The sequence below is a fragment of the Dendrobates tinctorius genome, unplaced genomic scaffold, assembly GCF_039654945.1.
Source record: "Dendrobates tinctorius isolate UK_male_01 unplaced genomic scaffold, ASM3965494v1 ptg000162l, whole genome shotgun sequence".
In the NCBI taxonomy this organism is placed as follows: domain Eukaryota; kingdom Metazoa; phylum Chordata; class Amphibia; order Anura; family Dendrobatidae; genus Dendrobates; species Dendrobates tinctorius.
In genome coordinates this window covers 55,068,391-55,087,555 of record NW_027361829.1, presented here as the reverse complement: position 1 = coordinate 55,087,555, position 19,165 = coordinate 55,068,391, and positions in this window count along the sequence as shown.

Genomic DNA, 19,165 nt, shown 5'->3' with positions numbered 1-19,165 from the left:
AATCCCTGGGCCCTGATGGGATACACTCCCGAGTACTGCAAGGATTAAGTACAGTCGTAGAGAGACCATTATTTTTAATCTTTAAAGATTCCATAATAACAGGGTCTGTACCACAGGACTGGCGTATAGCAAATGTGGTGCCAATATTTAAAAAGGGGACAAAAACTGAACTTGGAAATTATAGGCCAGTGAGCTTAAACTTTACTGTGGGTAAAATCCTGGAGGGTTTTCTAAGAGATACTGTACTAGAGTATCTGAAGGAGAATAACCTCATGACTAGAGTTGAGCGATACCGTCCGATACTTCAAAGTATCGGATCGGAATGGATCGGCCGATCTTAAAAAAAAGTATCGGTATCGCCGATTCGGATACCGGAAGTCCCATTCAAGTCTATGGGACTTCCGGTATCGGAATAAGAAAAATCCTGTTTTTCCCTTGTACAGCCTCTCTGGGGTCTGTACGGGCCTTTCGGGGGGCTGTGCCGGCCTGCCAGGGGGTCTGTGCAGGCTCCGGTGGTCTGTGCCGGCCTGCCAGGGGGCTGTGCAGGCTCCGGTGGGCTGTGCCGGCCTGCCGGGGGGCTGTGCCGGCCTGCCGGGGGGCTGTGCAGGCTCCGGGGGGCTGTGCCGGCCTGCCAGGGGCCTGTGCCGGCCTGCCGGGGGGCTGTGCAGGCTTCGGGGGTCTTTGCAGGCATCGTCCGATGGGACTACAAGTCCCATCGGGCGATGCCTGCTACCATGACAGTGATTGACACATTAGCCAATGATGGGACAGTAGTAGTCCCATCATCCGGCTAATGTGTTGAATGTAAAAAAAAAAAAAAAAAAAAAAAAATTACATGCTACATACATGCTACATACATACAACATGCATACTACATACATGCTACATTCATACTACATACTACATACATGCTACATTCATACTACATACATACTACATATATACTACATGCATGCAACATGCATACTACATATATACTACATGCAACATACATACTACATATATACTACATGCAACATACATACTACATATATACTACATGCACGCAACATGCATACTACATATATACTACATGCTACATACATACTACATATATACTACATACATACATATATTCCCACACAGCAATGGCATAAAGTGAGACTAGGGACTTTTTTTTTTTTAAGTGGCGGAGGAATACAGTGCGGAAGGATACCTACCTTCCGTCATTGGATTCCTGCAGCCCGTAGAGAACGGCAGCAACAGCTGATGCTGCAGTTCTCTACCCAAGATCGTCGTGGGACACACTCGTGGACTGCTTCAGATCGTGGGTGAGTATTTTTGTGGTTTGTTATGTTAATATTTATTCCGTAAAAGACAATGGCTTCGGGGAACAATGTGACAAGTATTGGTAAGTATGTTACTCTATGTTATATGTACTGTATGTCTATGTATGTATTGTATGAATGTATTGTATGTAGTATGTATGTAGTATATATGTGGTATGTATGTAGCATGTAGTATGTATGTAGCATGCATGTAGTATGTATGTAGTATGTATGTAGCATGTAGTATGTATGTAGCATGCATGTAGTATATATGTAGTATGTATGTAGCATGTAGTATGTATGTAGCATGCATGTAGTATATATGTAGTATGTATGTAGCATGTAGTATGTATGTAGCATGCATGTAGTATGTATGTAGTATGTATGTAGTATGTATGTGGTATGTATGTAGCATGTAGTATGTATGTAGCATGCATGTAGTATGTATGTAGCATGCATGTAGTATGTATGTAGTATGTATGTAGTATGTATGTGGTATGTATGTAGCATGTAGTATGTATGTAGCATGCATGTAGTATGTATGTAGTATGCATGTAGTATATATGTAGTATGTATGTAGCATGTAGTATGTATGTAGCATGCATGTAGTATATATGTAGTATGTATGTATGTAGTATGTATGTAGTATATATGTAGCATGTAGTATGTATGTAGCATGCATGTAGTATATATGTGTTATGTATGTAGTATGTATGTAGTATGTATGTAGTATGTATGTGGTATGTATGTGGTATGTATGTAGTATGTATGTAGTATGTATGTAGTATGTATGTGGTATGTATGTAGTATGTATGTAGCATGTAGTATGTATGTAGCATGCATGTAGTATGTATGTAGTATTTTTTTTTTTTTAACATTTAACACATTAGCCGGATGATGGGACTACTACTGTCCCATCATTGGCTAATGTGTCAATCACTGTCATGGTAGCAGGCATCGCCAGATGGGACTTGTAGTCCCATCGGACGATGCTTGCACAGACCCCCGGACATCAGCACAGCCCCCCGGCAGGCCGGCACAGCCCCCCGGCAGGCCGGTACAGACCCCCACAGGGTGCACAGCCCACCGGCAGGCCAGCACAGCCCCCCGGCAGGCCGGTACAGACCCCGGGCAGTCCACACAGCCCCCCGGCAGGCCGGCAGAGACCCCCGGAAGGCCCGAAATGACGGCGCATCATGATGCGCACACACCGCGCATCATGATGACGTCAGGCTGTCAATCAACTTTGAACTTCCGATTCCGATGCCGACTTCCGATATTGAAAAAATATCGGAAGTCGGTATCGGAATTCCGATACAGCAAGTATCGGCCGATACCCGATACTTGCGGTATCGGAATGCTCAACACTACTCATGACCCAATATCAACATGGGTTTACAAGGGACCGTTCCTGTCAGACTAATCTGATAAGCTTTTATGAAGTTCTGGACTGGACCAAGGAAATGCAGTGGACATGGTGTACATGGACTTTTCAAAAGCTTTTGAAATGGTGCCACACAAAAGGTTGATACATAAATTGAGAACAATGGGGATAGGGGAAAATATCTGTAAGTTGGTTAAGAGCTGGCTCAGGGATAGGAAACACAGGGTGGTTATTAATGAAGCACACTCGGACTGGGTCACAGTTAGCAGTGGGGTACCACAGGGGTCAGTATTGGCCCCGCTTCTTTTTAACATATTTGTTAATGACCTTGTAGAGGGCATAGAGAGTAGAATTTCAATATTTGCAGATGACACTAAACTCTTCAGGGTAATCAATACAGAGGAGGACAATTTTATATTACAGAAGGATTTATGTAAACTAGAAGCTTAGACTGATAAATAGCAAATGAGCTTTAATGGGAATAAATGTAAGGTCATGCACTTAGGTAGAACAAACAGTATGTATAATTTTGTGCTTAATTGTAAAACACTGGGCAAAACTGTCACTGAAAAAGACCTGAGTGTATGGGTGGATGACAAACTCACATTTAGTGGCCAGTGTCAGGCAGCTGCTGCAAAGGCAAATAAAATAATGGGATGCATTAAAAGAGGCATAGATGCTCATGAGGAGAACATAATTTCACCTCTATACAAGTCAATAGTGCGACCACACTTAAAATACTGTGTACATTTCTGGTCTCTGGTGTATAAGAAAGACATAGCTGAACTGGAGCGGGTGCAGGGAAGAGTGAACAAGGTTATTAGGGAACAGGGGAGGGGGGCCTGCAATACCAAGACAGGTTATTACACTTGGGGTTATTTAGTTTGGAAAAACGAAGGCTTAGGGGTGATCTTATTACAATGTATAAATATATGAGGGGACAGTACAAAGACATTTTTAATGATCTTTTTTACTCTTAGACCTGTGACGGGGACAAGGGGGCATCCTCTATGTCTGGAGGAAAGAAGGTTTAAGCATAATCACAGACGCAGATTCTTTACTGTAAGAGCAGTGAGACTATGGAACTCTCTACCATATGATGTAATGAGTGATTCCCTACTAAAATTTAACAAGGGCCTGCTGGATGCCTTTCTTGAAAAGTATAATATTACAGGTTATATACACTAGTTTCTTTGATATAGCATTGATCCAGGGAGCTAGTCTGATTGCCGTATGTGAAGTCGGGAAGGAATTTTTTTCCCCAATGTGAAGCTTACTGTTTTTTCACCTTCCTCTGGATCAACATGTTAGGGCAGGTTAGGTAGGATATGGGTTGAACTAGATGGACTTAAAGTCTTCCTTCAACCTTAATAACTATGTTACTATTATGGACCAAGGAAGGCACGTTGAAGAGCATAGTAGTGGAAAGTAGGGTATGGATGTTGGTACTCCTGGGTAGTGGCATGGCCCATTTGTTCATACCCCCTCAATATGGCCATGTCGAGCATACTCATGTTGGGACCAGCCTCTAACAGTGGGCCTGCTCAAGTGGCCATATCGGGCAGGTTCTGCAGGATCAGAAAATTGGACATGTTGTGTTTGATGCTGTGGCTGAGGTGTTGGCATACGTGGGGGAGGTGGCTCAGTAACTGATACAGCCTGCTGTTCTTGGCTTCCTGGCATTCTCAGTTGGTTACTGCTTGACATTTGCCACCTTTTAAGGAAAAGAAATACCAGGTTTGGATTGTTTGGTGTCGTGCAAGCATCTATTAGAGTTTGTATGGCCCCTCTGGCCCGCAGCCTCACCTCCCGGGAAATTGGATGTAGGTAACATGCCAGACTGTGTGCAAAAGCTTCCTCCCCATCATCATTCACAGTCCGTGATAGATAGTCCAACACCCCAGTGTCCACTTGCCTCCTGCTGCCTGTGGTTGAAATCTTCCTCCTGCGCCGACCACGGCGTGGTGTGGCGGCAGCCTGGGGTGAGGTATCTAGTAGCAAGGTTGGGCTGCTACTGTGGCCCTGGTCCTCGTCCTCTGGATTGTCCTCCTGTTGGGAGTGGTGGTGGTGTTTGATCACAGCAGTGCTCAGCGTGCGTGAGCCGACACGATCACCACGCTGTCAATGTACGTCAGTTTGCAGGAACGCAGCTCCCGCAGCGCCACATATATACTGTAATGGTAATGTGTGACTGGACACACCGCCTCCAGCAGGGAGAAATTATGTGACACACGCGACCCTGGATACACCACCTCCAGTAGGGTGAATTTAAACCATAAAATGTGCAGCCGGATACACCGCCTCCAGCAGGCGAATTTCAGAATTACACATAAAACTGGATACACCGCCTCCAGCAGGGCGAATTTAAATAATAAGGGGAAACACCAGGGAAACAATTACAATGGTAGTCTCTGCGATAGGGAATGGGGACGTGGAGACCTCCTGCACTCCCCTGAGCCAGTCTCTACACTCCTAACAGTCCCTATACAGGCTCTGCACCTGTCGCCGAGCTGGAACCTAAGAACCCTAGCTCGCCCTGCACCTATCCCTCACTAGTGAAATGGACGGTGTGGAAACAAATCCCACCACTGCACTGAAACACACATAAGGGAAGTCACAAAACAGGGGTAACACCACTAAGCTTTGCTCTGTTGCTCTTGCTCCCAGCAACAGAGTTCACCACCAGAATTCAGCTTCCACCTGAAGCTACTACACCAGAGCTCTGCCTGAGCTGCAAGGAACTCTTCTCTGTAGTTCCTTCCTCCACCAGACTTCGTTGGAAATGAGAACTATCACCAACAGTGATTGCAACACCTGACACTCTTATAGCAGAGCCAGAGCAATCACACCTGCTTTATAATCATGTGCAATAACGCTCACCACCACCGGGGCAAACTAGAATAAAAGACACCACTGTGTAATAATCCTAATGGCCACTGGGGGGCAAAACCAAACTTAAGCACACAGCTTAAGGAAAAAAAAGGTTACCTGTGCTTTTTATCTGTCATGATCCAGGAGGAGATCATTTGCATATTCCCAGTGCCCTCTGGGATAAGTGAAGAGTCTCCGCGAGCTCAACGATCACTGGGTTTTGGCCGTTGCAGCTGAAAAGAGGAAATCGGAAAACCAGGGGAAGAGTCTTGAGGAGATCATTTGCATATTCCCAGTGCTTTCTGGGATAAGTGAAGAGTCTCCGCGAGGTCAACGATCACTGGGTTTTGGCCGTTGCAGCCGAAAAGAGGAAATCAGAAAACCAGGGGAAGAGTCTTGAGGAGATCATTTGCATATTCCCAGTGCCTTCTGGGATAAGTGAAGAGTCTCCGCGAGCTCAACGATCACTGGGTTTTGGCCTCAACGATCACTGGTTGATATCAGTTTAGGGGTATTGTCCATTCATAATTATGTCTGAAATCTACTACATTTACATGGCTCAATTAGTTATCATGCCAGTCATATGGGTTGTATCCCAGATTTTAATCAATATCTTAATGAATACAAAACATTTTCAAAAATTTTGACAAGACAGAATTTCAGCTTTCATTGCAAAATCTTCAGTTTTACTCAACTTGGTTGATGCAAAAATGACTACATGATTTTACAGACAGTGCCAAGTATTCTATGAATGGAATGAACAGATTGGCAACAAATTGCAACCTTTATTTATCAAATCATTTAAATAAAACAGAAAATTTGTGCGTTCTTTTTTAAAGTAAAATTAATATGGGATAAATACTAATATCTATGTTCCAAACAATGGTATCTTAGTAAAGAATCAAATATCATGCAGAAAGCAAGATCTGATTCAGTTTTGTTAAAATGAAAAAGTTATGACCTATGGAAATGTAAAGAAACTAATAATAATAATAATAACAATAATAATAATAGCAATAATAATAAATTGTCCTCAAGAGCATAATTTGTTTGGGCCACAAGTAAGTTAGAAAAGATGCAAATTATTAAATGATACGCTCCTAATAAATTTACATCATTCATATCATATGAATTGTCTTTCTTGAGTCAATTTTTCTAATAAATTGCCTATGACATTTATAACATCTGACTTTGTACAATTTGTTTATTGAGCACATACTATGGTTGTGTTATAAATCATTTCTTTATTGATCATGAGAACTAATGAGGAATTTAAAGAATTTTATCAGGTTTAGTAAAGTGGATTTCTACCTTCTTGCTACTTTAATAATAAAAAAAAATGTGTGTGCTACTTTTAGATTGAATCAAAAATAATAACGAAAGGAAATTGCCTTTTGGGTTACTAAAACTTAGCGTGATAATAAAGTATATCTTGCTTTACATAGTATGCTAGGAAGAGATGAAAAAAACCAGCATTTCCAATAGTCAAAATAAGCCACTACCGTTCAATTCCTACCGCATTATCGCCATGTCAGAGAAAACAATCATACGCATACACCAGTTATGTGCATGTAAAGTTTACACTTATTGAAAAGGACACAACAACAAGAGTCCATATTTTTGTTGTTTATAACCAGGAACTATGAATCCCTACATTGTCATCTCAAATGAACTTGACAACGCCACTGTTTTTTCACTCTCCTATAAGGTGAAAAACCCCCCCAGAATAATGGACCACCATTGTAAAGCACCACAACTCCAGGTGTTAATCTGCGCATTGTTTTTGTTTTCCTCACAAGACAAATGGTAAAAATCAGCATAAGGGCTCATACTCGTTTAAAATGGATGAGTGCAATCCAAATAAAAAATCGGATTGCACTCTGACTAATGTTAGTCAATGATTATGTGTTCATCTGCGATTTTTTTCTCAGCTAGGATCGGATTGGGAAAAAATTGCAGCATGCTGTGAGTGATATGCGTATATCAAAAGACATTCATCAATGGGTGCCAAAAAAAAATGTGTGCCAGAAAAAAATTGTACTCCACATAGACTATGAGGGTGCCATCTGATTTTTAGGCACACATCTCATAGGAAATCCGACATTTCATTAGCCAAGTTCAGTAAATTCACAGAGTGACCCATAAGAATAGAATCGATTTATGCATAGAATAGATAGAAAGATGTCAGTAACATATACAATTAATGCAGTGTGTGTATATTTATCTTAACCAGCTGATGGAAAGCCAACAGCTGGGGGCTGATGATCTATTCGACACCCCCTTACTAACCCAGTAAGTAAAAAGAGAAGAAAACACACCAACAAAAACTATATTAGAAAAAACTCCCTAACAATTTTAATTTTTCCCCATTTATAAAAAGATCACCAAATAAATCCACAGAGTGGCTGTAATCCATAATATGAAGGTCCCTTGACGAACTCAGTCTTATTAATCCAGCCTATGGATTGCCATTCAGATAACACAGCTCCACAGACTGGTGCAGTAGCCACTGCTGGGTCTGATGCTGTACTAAGTGAGACAAGGCTGCACTACATGAGAACTGAGGTGACGCCCATAAGGATACCTCAGTTCACAGCAGCTGACTCTCACGAGGGCAGCACCACTGTGAACTGAGGTAATTTTAATGACATCACCTCAGTTCACAGTGGCGGGTCTCATAAGGGCAGCGTGAGTGCCGGACTAATGAGTGCTGGAGCTCTGAGTGCCGGATTCATGGACGCTCAGTAGTCCGGCATTTGTGCTGCTCTAGTGAGATCTGGTTGCTGTAAACTGAGGTGACATTAGTAACTGGCTGCTGTAAACTGAAATAATCTTACTGACATAATTTTTTAAATTTATTTATTAGTATTTTTATTAGTAATAAATAAACCATTTTAGGAGCCTCCCTATTTTTGATAACCAGCCAAGGTAAAGCAGACATCCAGGGGCCGATATTCTCAGGCTGAGAAAGTCCATGCATGGCAATTCAGTACAGTAGTTAAATGTCCCACGATGCCCATCAAATCCTACAGAGTCTTGTTGTGAGAAAATTATCGGAACGAGACTTCAAAGTTCACTAGCAGTTCTCGAAATTCTCACGCTCCTGCCTGCCACTGACTGCGAGTAACCCTATTGAGTTTAGTTCTCAGAATGTTCTCAAAGCGAGGCTTATGGTCAGGTGAACTTTGAAGTCTCATTCTGAAAACTTCCCAGAATGAAACTCTATAGGATTTGATGGGCAATATGGGACAATTCACTATTGGATTACCGTCAGAACTTCCTGAATTTATTTTTCATTAATAAATGGTTAAATGAGGGAGTTATTTTTTTTCTTTTGTGTCTGTATTTTTTTTAACTATTCAGTTCCTGGGTTTGTAATGGGGGTGTCTGATGCCAATCCATTACTCACCTCTGGGCTTGATGTCAGCAGACATTACACAGCTGAAATCAACCCCAAATATTACCTGTTTTGAGCTCTCTTGATCCGACTTTTGAGGCAAGGCTCCCTCTGGTGGACACTGCTGGTAGTGGTGCTGGTCAACATGATGTTAACCCAACGACTGCAGAAGATAATTGGAGGAGTGGTGGTAGTGACTGGGACTACATAAGCGAGCAGACTTCTCTCAGTGACTGCCGGTGATACTTCTTTCTTTGCTTACTGAGGATGTCTGTCTGCTGCCTGATCCTGCATTTTTTCAGCTAAGTGTCATTTGCTAAACCCTTTACATCTGTTTATGCTTTGCTGTCAGGGGTCAGCTTGCTCCCCCTGGGGCTGCTGGCTCCTGCCCTGTATTTTTGTATCTTGTGTTTGTTTGCTCAGTCCCCTGCTGTATTAGCCTGTTGCTACCCGCCAGTTTACATCTGAGTGCTGATATAGTGGGGGCGAGGTTGTTCAAACCTCAGTATTTTTGAACATCAGTCGTGTTGGAATTATTAGGGGTTTTGCGTGATTGCAGACAGTGCCTTTTCTCTCCTGTCCTATCTAGTCAGTGTGGGCCCCATCATTTGCTCAGTCTATTTTCTGTCTGTGTTTGTGCTTCATCTTGTCTCACCGACAATATATGTTTGGGGGCTGTCTATTCCTTTGGGGATCTGCTCCGGGGCAGTTTAGATTTCACCTTTCTGTCTTTAGGCTTAGTTAGTCCTACGGCTGTGACGAGGCATCTAGGGCAACGTAGGAACGCTCCACGGCTACTGCTAGTTGTGTTATTAAGATCAGGGGTCTGCAATCTGCTGAGCAACCTACCTCTCTGATGTTCTGGTGTCAAAGCCTATTGCGCTCTCCTCCTCGGTGACCCATTCATAACAATTACTGTGCTTGCCAACGCACCAGGGTAAGTGGGAAGAGCCAGGCAAAGTGCTAGAATTGGCACATCTAATGGATGTTCCTTTTCTGGGGTGGCTGCTGGCTGCTATTCTTAGGCGAGGGAGGGCCAACTATCCATGGACCTTCCCAGGCAGAAAATGCTAGCCCTCAGCTGTCTGCTTTACCTTGGCTAGTTATCAAAAATAACAGGGACCCCACATTTTTTTCCAATAATTTATTTAAATAATTAAAAGAAACAGCATGGGAGTCCCTCTATTTTTGATAACCAAACAAGGTAGACTAGACAGCTAAGGGCTGCAGCCCGCAGCGGTTTGTTTTACCTGCACTTGTTATCAAATCTAGAGGGGACCCCGCATCTTTTTTTTACATATTGCGTCGGCCTATCACAGCCATGCCAATACTGCAGCCTTTCCACAAGCTTTGTTTGGGCTTCTGAACCCAAATAGTAACACGTAACTGGTACGGACCCCAAACGTTACTGTTCGGGTTCACCCTTCACTAATTATAGCAATTGCAGCATCATCATTAAATTACCATGTGACTTAAATGAACCATTTATATTATGCTTTAGCAAAAAGTCTTTGTAAAAAAAATCAATTAGAGACAAATATACAGTAAATGCAAAACTACTCACAAATGGTAATAATTTGAAAAGGCCTCTAATTGCCAAATTCACTATGCAAGTGTAATTTATAAGTGGATACAGCATCGGCATTCAAAGAAAATTATGGATAAATAAAAATCATAGAATGCTATGCTTGTCTGGATAAAAAAAAGCATTTACAACGTTTAAAGCACATGAACACATCAAAATCCGCATTATATTTGCAGAAAGGCTTAAACTGAATAACCAAAGTCCAACTTAGTTATTAACTAAACAAGCACTTAGTTTAAAATTTATGTTTAGCCTTTTCAATATTAGAGATCTGAATCCAATAATTCTGTATTTTATTGATCTATTTAATAGGAGCCCAACATCATTATTTATTCTGTATCTATTCTGTATCTATTTTCACACCATTTTTGTGCAGCTCCGAGAAAGTGCACAGAGTTGGGGTGTGACAATGTTGTGATAAAGGCATTGAGAACACCGGCCTTCAAATTCATGAAAAGCGTCGGCATTCGCTACACCACAAATCTAATTCCAGTAGCGACTGACGCAAGATTTGTGGTGAGGCTTGCACAGAGGTGGATGCTACTTTGCATCTTGTCTGATTCATTAAAAAGCGTGCACCATGTAATGTATCAGGTATCCTGCTCTCCATCCTGCCCCCTCATCATGATTAGGGTGAAAAATGCCGGTCTTGAAGAATCTGGAGCCTATAACTTTTTAGATTAATTAAAATTTTATAAATATGCTCCTGAATTTGAGTTTTTAATTTAGACATAGTTCTACTAGCTGTTAGGAGTCATATTTCTGCCCTTACTATGCAGGAATCTAGACCCTCACATTCGGCAGTCTCCTGCTCATTTTCTGCTGCAGAGCAGATTGCCTTGCAGCAACTCTCTCCGGAGGCTAAGTCCTTCGTTCCATCTTCTGAGCATGCTCATGGGACGATCTCCCATTGGAGTTCGGGAGTCAGGTGCTCAGGTCCTGCTAATGATCCCATTGGCTCAGCTCAGAGTTCTGGAGACTTCTGGAAGGTCCCGTTTGCTATAAAAAGCGCGCATGGCTGTTTCACCATGCGTTAGTATAGTCATACTTGCTGCAGTGTGTATGTTGATGGATGCATGATCTGGTGAATGACTAATTTGAAACCCCTTTCCTTGGATATTACGACTGTGTGTGGGATTGAGTTATCTAGCCAGTACCAGCGCCAGCGCGCCATTGCTCCAGGCACACTTGCTAGCGTCAGACATCGCGCCTGCTGTTCACTTTGCGGCACTATCCACGCCGCGCTGCAGTAGCAGCCTACTTGGGCGTCCGCGGTTGCGACGTTCGACACATGAATAGCTACGGTAGGTCTAGACGGACATAGTACCGCCATCTAGGGCTACTCCTGTGACCACATTACCGCGTGTGTTACTCTGAGTACCTGTGACATTAACAGGCTCAGACTTATTGTGTTTATTTCTGTGTTGCAGCTCTGTGATTCAACAGAGATTGCTCTGTGCACTTGGGTGACGTCAAACCCTGTGCACACTACCGCCATATTGCTCTGTCATCACCTAGCTTTATATTTTTATTTAGTGTGTTCCGCCGTTCCTAACACTAGCATATTGGTGGGTACAAAGGCGCTCCAATAAATAAAGCTAAAATTATTTGATTCACATGATAAGTAGGAGCGAATAATATAACGTTTATCATCTGTATTCAATTTGGAAATAGTGCATTTATCATTGGTTTCTGTACCCTATAAATGTATGCAGCTGATATAAAAACTGCATGTTGTCAATAATCATTTCTTCTGAACATTCTTAGTTTGATTGTCAACTAAGGATTGGATTATTGCATCTTACCTATAATATAATTCCTCAGGATTTAAATGAACAATTTCTTAGTATGTCCCGATTTTTGGATCTTCCTTTTCATTTAGTATAAATTACTACTACAGTTGGTGATAAATGTAGATTTATATATGTTATCCTGAGATTCCTTTTTCTGGTGGTATATTGAGTCTACCTTCTCATCCAAAATGTAAATTGTTCTTTTGTCTATAAACCTCTGTCAACATGTCTCCGAATTTCCAAGCAATAAATTTTGCTTTTCTTTTTTTTAAAAATGAGAAATGGTCAAAATAAAAAACAAACAAACAGTGCTTTCAGACCTCAAATAATGCAAAGAAAACAAGTTCATAATCATTTAGAAGCAACAATAATAATGTTTTAACTCAGGAAGAGTTCAGAAATCAATATTTTGTGGAATAGCCATGATTTTTAATGACAGCTTTCATGCGTCTTGGCATGCTTTCCACCAGTCTTTCACACTGTTTCTGGTACAAAAATGTAAGCAGTTCTTTGTTTGATGGCTTGTGACTATCAATCTTCCTCTTGATTACATTCCAGAGGTTTTCAATGGGGTTCAGGTCTGGAGAATGGGCTGCTCATGACAGGGTTTTGATGTGGTGGTCTCTTAATTTTTGCCAGAGCTGTATATAGTATTTGCAAAACTGGGGTAGAATTTCAATATAATTGCAGTTTTGGTTAACTGTAAACAAAAAAGCATGAAATCAAAAATGATTAAGCCTTATCAAAAAAGATGAGCAATCATTTAATTTTTTTTTTTTTAAATATTTCTGATATGGATTCATTACTACGGAAAAAAACAAGCTTCTTGAATAACCTTTTCAAAGGGAATAATAGTGTAGAGGGAATTAACATCTCCTGTTCATTAGAACTTCATCAATGTTGCTATGGGCAAAGATTTTAAAGAATCAATGATATATTGCACATCTCTTAAATAAGAACTCTTGTGAATAACGATCGATATGTTCAGATCGACAGCAGGTGAGGCAGTTTATTCTTGGATACCATAGGTCGTCCGGGTGCATTTTGTTTTACATTTTTATGTGTTTTGGAAAAATAGTATATAACAGGTATCTTCAAATCTTTTTATTCAAATATTCATATTCTAATTTATTTAACATTGCCACTGTTTAAGGGCAATGCCAGATGGCAGTACAGCTTGGATGACGATAGCATTTCAATACTCGGACTGGCCGGCAGCTCTCCTGGCCTGAGCGTTACAGCCTCAATCATGCTTTGCAGCTGTCATGCTTTGGTGAGGAGAACTGCCGGCCAGTCCGAGCATTGCGATACCATTGTCGTCTGTGTTAGGCCTGTTTCACACTTCCATTTTTTTATGTCAGACAAAATCCGCCAGTTTTATAAAGAACAGATCCGCCCCTTTTTTGGCGGATCCATTTTTTTCCCCCATAGACTTGCATTAGCGGCAGATTTTGACTGACGATCGTCTGTTGCATACGTTTTTTGACGTATCCGTTTGAATTGTAGCGGTTCCCGGGTGGAGCAGACGTACTCTGAAACATTTTTTTGTAGTGACGGTCCACTTTTTGCAAGTTCAAATGCCCGGAAGATCTGCTCAGAGAAGCATTTTAACCCTGAATATCGTTCTGGCAGTGGCTTAAAAAGTCTCTCTCTCTCTATCTCTCTCTCCCTTTCCAGACCACGGCTCCTTTAAATTTCATGCCCTTTGCAACTTCGGCGGATCCGTCCAAAAAACGGTCCGATCACATCCTTTTGTTCCAAAACAGAAACTGATCCGTTTTTTTCCAGCTTTGGAGGATTTCAACTGATCACAAAAAACGGAAGTGTGAAACAGACCTTATACGACCGTCTAATTGCACACTGGCTGTGATTAATAATCAAGGTAATTATTTCTTAAAATCCTGTGTTTGGATCACTTTTCCCAGATTTATACATTGAACTGTAAATAGAGTCTATACATTTCTGCATCACAATCTGTTTTGTTAATCACTACAACTGCTCCCCTTTATCTGGGTTTTTTATTATAACTATAGCCTTATTTCTAGGATCGTTAATAATCTGTTGTTCCTCTATAGTTATATTTTTTCGATCTTCCAGCACCTAGCTTTAGTTTCTCTTGCTTAGAATACAGTATATAGCGTGAATACTTGAATACTTCTGTACATTCTTTATTTGACATTTTCAGATACATATAACGTTTTACAGATTCGTAATGCATTACTCTTCAGGCCAGAATGTTTTATGTTTAACATCTCTACTTTTTGTTGGTGGCTGGTGGGACATTTTACATATATTTAAATATATTCAATTTCAGTATAAACGTATGTATATCTAAATATGTTTGAAATTTCTTCGATTAAATATCGTGTAAATTTCAAACCTTTCCCTAGTGTAGATTTTCATGCTTGATTTAGCCCCTTACAAATCGACCATACAGGTAAGTCGCAAGTCGGTAGCAGGTGTATGGAGCGAGATTACGGGGTCAGCTCACCTCATAACTGGTAAGTACTGACTGTGTTACAGCCAAAACCCGTCTCTATCAATTATGGAACAGTGGCAACAACAGCACAACACCGTGGGAATGCGTTATTCTATGCGCCCATCAGCGCGTCCATGACGAGAACACAGGGCGCCAATGGATTGCTATTACAGCCTATAGTCTGTTGAATACCTTACACTCACACACTCACATTCACACTCACACTCACATTCACACTCACACGAACACTCATACACTCACACACTCAGATTCTCACACTCACTCACATTCACACTCATACACTCACCCTCTCACACACTCACAATCACACACTAACACTCACACACACATTCACACTCACACACACTCACATTCATGCTCACACTCACACACCAACAATCACACACTCGGACTCATACACTCACTCACACTCACACACTTACACTCACACTCACACATACACTCACACACTCACATTCACACACTCACACTCACATTCACACTCTCACACTCACAGTCACACTCATACACTCACACTCATGCACACACTCAGACTCACACACACACTCACATTCACACTCACTAACAATCACATACTCACACTCACACTCAGACTCATACACTCACACACTCACACACTTACACTCACATTCACACTCATACACTCACACTCTCACAGTCACACTCATACACTCACACTCATACACTCACACACATTTAAACCCAAACTCACACACTCAGACTCACACTCACACACTAACAATCATACACTCACACATACACTTACACTCACATTCACACTCACACACTTACGCACTCACACATACACTCAGATTCACACTCTCACATTCACACTCATACATTCACACTCATACACTCACACACATTTGCACCCAAACTCACACACTCAGACTCACACACTCAGACTCACACTCACACACTAACAGTCACACACTCACACTCACACACTTACACTCACATTCACACTCACACTCCCACACTTTCACACTCACACTCACTCACACACACACACATTCACACTCACGCTCTCACATACTCACATTCACACACTCACACTCATACACTCACACTCACACACATACTCACACACACTCACACTCATACACTCACACACTCACATACATATTCACACTCACACACTTACACACACCCATATTCATGCTCACAGTAACAATCACACACTCACACTCAGACTCATACACTCACACACTCACATTCACACTCTCTCACTCACAGTCACACTCATACACTCACACACTCAGACTCTCACACTCACACACACTCATATTCAGATTCACACACACATTCACACTCATACACTCTGTTATGATGAGTCACCAAAGGAGGAAAAAACAAAATACCAGCTAAGTCCAGAAAAACCAGAGAGGTTGGCAGCTATCGGATTGCAGACCCCTGAACCTATCCACAACAACTAGCAGTAGCCGTGGGGGGTTCCTACGGTGCCCTAGACCCCTTGATCACAGCCAGAGAACTATATAGCCTAAAGACAGAAAGGGGAAAAACTAAACTGCCCCAGAGCAGACCCCAAAGCAATAGGCAGCCCCCAACATATAATGACAGTGAAGCAAGATGAAAATACTAACAAAGATAGAAAGATAGGTTGAGCAAATGATGGGGCCCAAGCTAACTACATAGGACAGGATAGGAAAGCTGCTGTCTGCCATCCGCAAAAACCCTATAAAAATGAGCCAACCGACTGATAGGAAAAACAGGCCCTGAAGTCGCTAGGCTTCAAAAGACTATATCAGCACTCAGGTATATTCTGAAGACAGAGCAAAAGATCAACAGATCAGAGACAAAAATGGAATTCAGCTCACCCCCAGCCGGGGATAGCAGAACTCCCAAAAAACAAGGCAAAACAAAAACAAACTGAAGAGTACAAAGCAGAGCAGAAAAACTTAGCTTTGAGATGCAGGAATCAGACTGGTCTCCAAGAATCCAGCAGGAGGAAAATCACCAGCTAGGAAGAAGGGCATAGGAAGCCTTATATCCAGTCCTCAATTCCAGCCACCCAGTCATCATCTAGCTGCCCAGGTGTCTGATAATCAGCCTCACTACCTTCCTTCACCAGAGGAGGGAGTTCATCAGACCTCAATAGTGAAGGGAAAAATGAACTCACAACACACTCACTCTCACAAACTCAGACTCACACTCACACATTCACACTCTCACACACTCACACTCTTACACTCACACACTCAGACTCACTCACACTCACACACTCATACACTCAGACTCACACACTCAGACTCACACACTCACAATCACATGCTCACACACTCAGACTCACACACACACTCACATTCACATTCACACTCACTCTCACTGACTCACACTCTCACTCACTCTCACACTCACACTCACTCACACTTACACACTCACACACTCAGGCAGCCTCTTGCACGGTACCACCAGCATAACACCGTCGCACTTCGCCTGCGCGAATTCCGTGCAGGTGCGTGAATCATTCGGCTGATACCGGCGGCAGATGCATGACGTGTCTACAGGCAGAGGAAGCCAGTCACATTAAAGGGGTTTTTCTGTGAACAAAAGTTCATTTTAAAAATTGTGTCTGACCATGTATGGAGCATACCACATCTCCTGAGCAGGGAAGGAAGCAAAAGACAATACTGACATTACAGCAGGGGATCACAGAGGATTCATTTTGTGAGGTAAAATATTTCACTGACTGTTTTTAAACAATATTTTACCTCACAAAATGTATCCTCTGCGATCTTCTGCTGTAATGTCAGTATTTTCTTTTGCTTCCTCCCCTGCCCAGGAGTTGTGGTGTGTTCTGTACATGGTCAGACACAGGGGTGAGAGAGACAAAACACAGGAGGGAGACAGCTCAAATGGGACAGCACATGAGGGGAGAACACAGCACAGGAAGGAGAGAGACAGCATACAAGGGGGATAGCACATGTGATACTCCCGGTCCCCGTCCTGGCGCTGCGCCCTGGTCTGTCGCTGTTACACCTGGCCCCTGTCCTGATGCTGCATCCAGGCCTGCCGCTGCTCTCCGTTCTGGGCACTCACCTCGAGCCTCTCATGCTGCTGCTCAGCGTTCTGTCCTTCCTCCTGCCTCCTCCTCCTGGCATCCTGTGAGGAGATCTGTAGCTAAGGCTATTAGGGCACGCCTGCCCACTCTCTTCAATTAACCAATGGCAGCGCACTGGCTGCTATTTTTGGCCTCTACTCCATAGGGAGAGCGCCGGAGCAACGAGTATCTATCATTGCTACATCCGGTTCTCATGCTAACCTGTTTGTGCTGCATCTGCAGTCTCTGTGCATTGTCTAATGCTCTCTGTTTCCACAGCATATCAGTATCCTGTGTTACCTGGTTATATCAGCAACTATCTGGACCTAAGGCCTCTTTCACACTTCCGTTTTTGACAATCAGTCAAGATCCGCCAATTTTGAAAAAAAAACCGGATCCGCCATTTTTTTTTGCGGATCCGTTTTTTTCCCCATTGACTTTCATTATTGGCGGATCCTGACTGATTGCCGTCCGTTGCATTTTTTTGAGGATCTGCCATTATGTTAGTGTCCGTCAACATCCTCAAAGATTTCCAAACGGAGCTTGCAACGTTTTTTTGTCCGGCGGATCCTCCAGACACTGAATTAACCCCAAATTCTGTCTGGGTGCCGGACAAAAATAATTCTCTCTCTCTCTCTCTCTCTCTCTCTCTCTCCCCGGCCAGCCGTTCCTTTAAATTCTTTAAATTTCCTCATTTTCAGGATCCGTCTAAAAACGGATCCTGTGCCATCCGTTCACATCAGTTGAGAACGGATCCGCTTGTTTGCCTTTTTGGCGGATTCTAACTGATGCAAATAACTGAAGTGTGAAAGAGGCCTAAGCCATCCCATTCCGCCTACAGCCATCCGAGTCCAAGGACTGTGTGAAGGTCACTGGAACCGACTCCTTACCAACTAACCAGATCCAGGACCCAGCTCATTATGGACTCAGCTGTAACTGTTGTTATCCCTTTTGGTCCCGCTGGGACAGCTGCCACGTGTTCGGGGTCTAACTGGAGATAGCACCTGTGTCCTCCGGGTATTCCATTCTGGCCCTGCCTGAGGGGCTTTACTACGGGTACCCGGGGTTCACTAGTCACGCCCCCTTCGGAGCCCCCCGGACCGTGGTCCCGAGGTTCCACTTAAAAATTAAAAACGAATGTGAACTTCACCATCTCTGCCTCTGCTTCCACTCGTTACAGATTGCTCCGGCCATGGAATCCGCTGGACCCCAGAGGCCTCCGAAGTTGGAGTTGTGCCAAGAGGTGACCCATTTAAGAGATCAACAG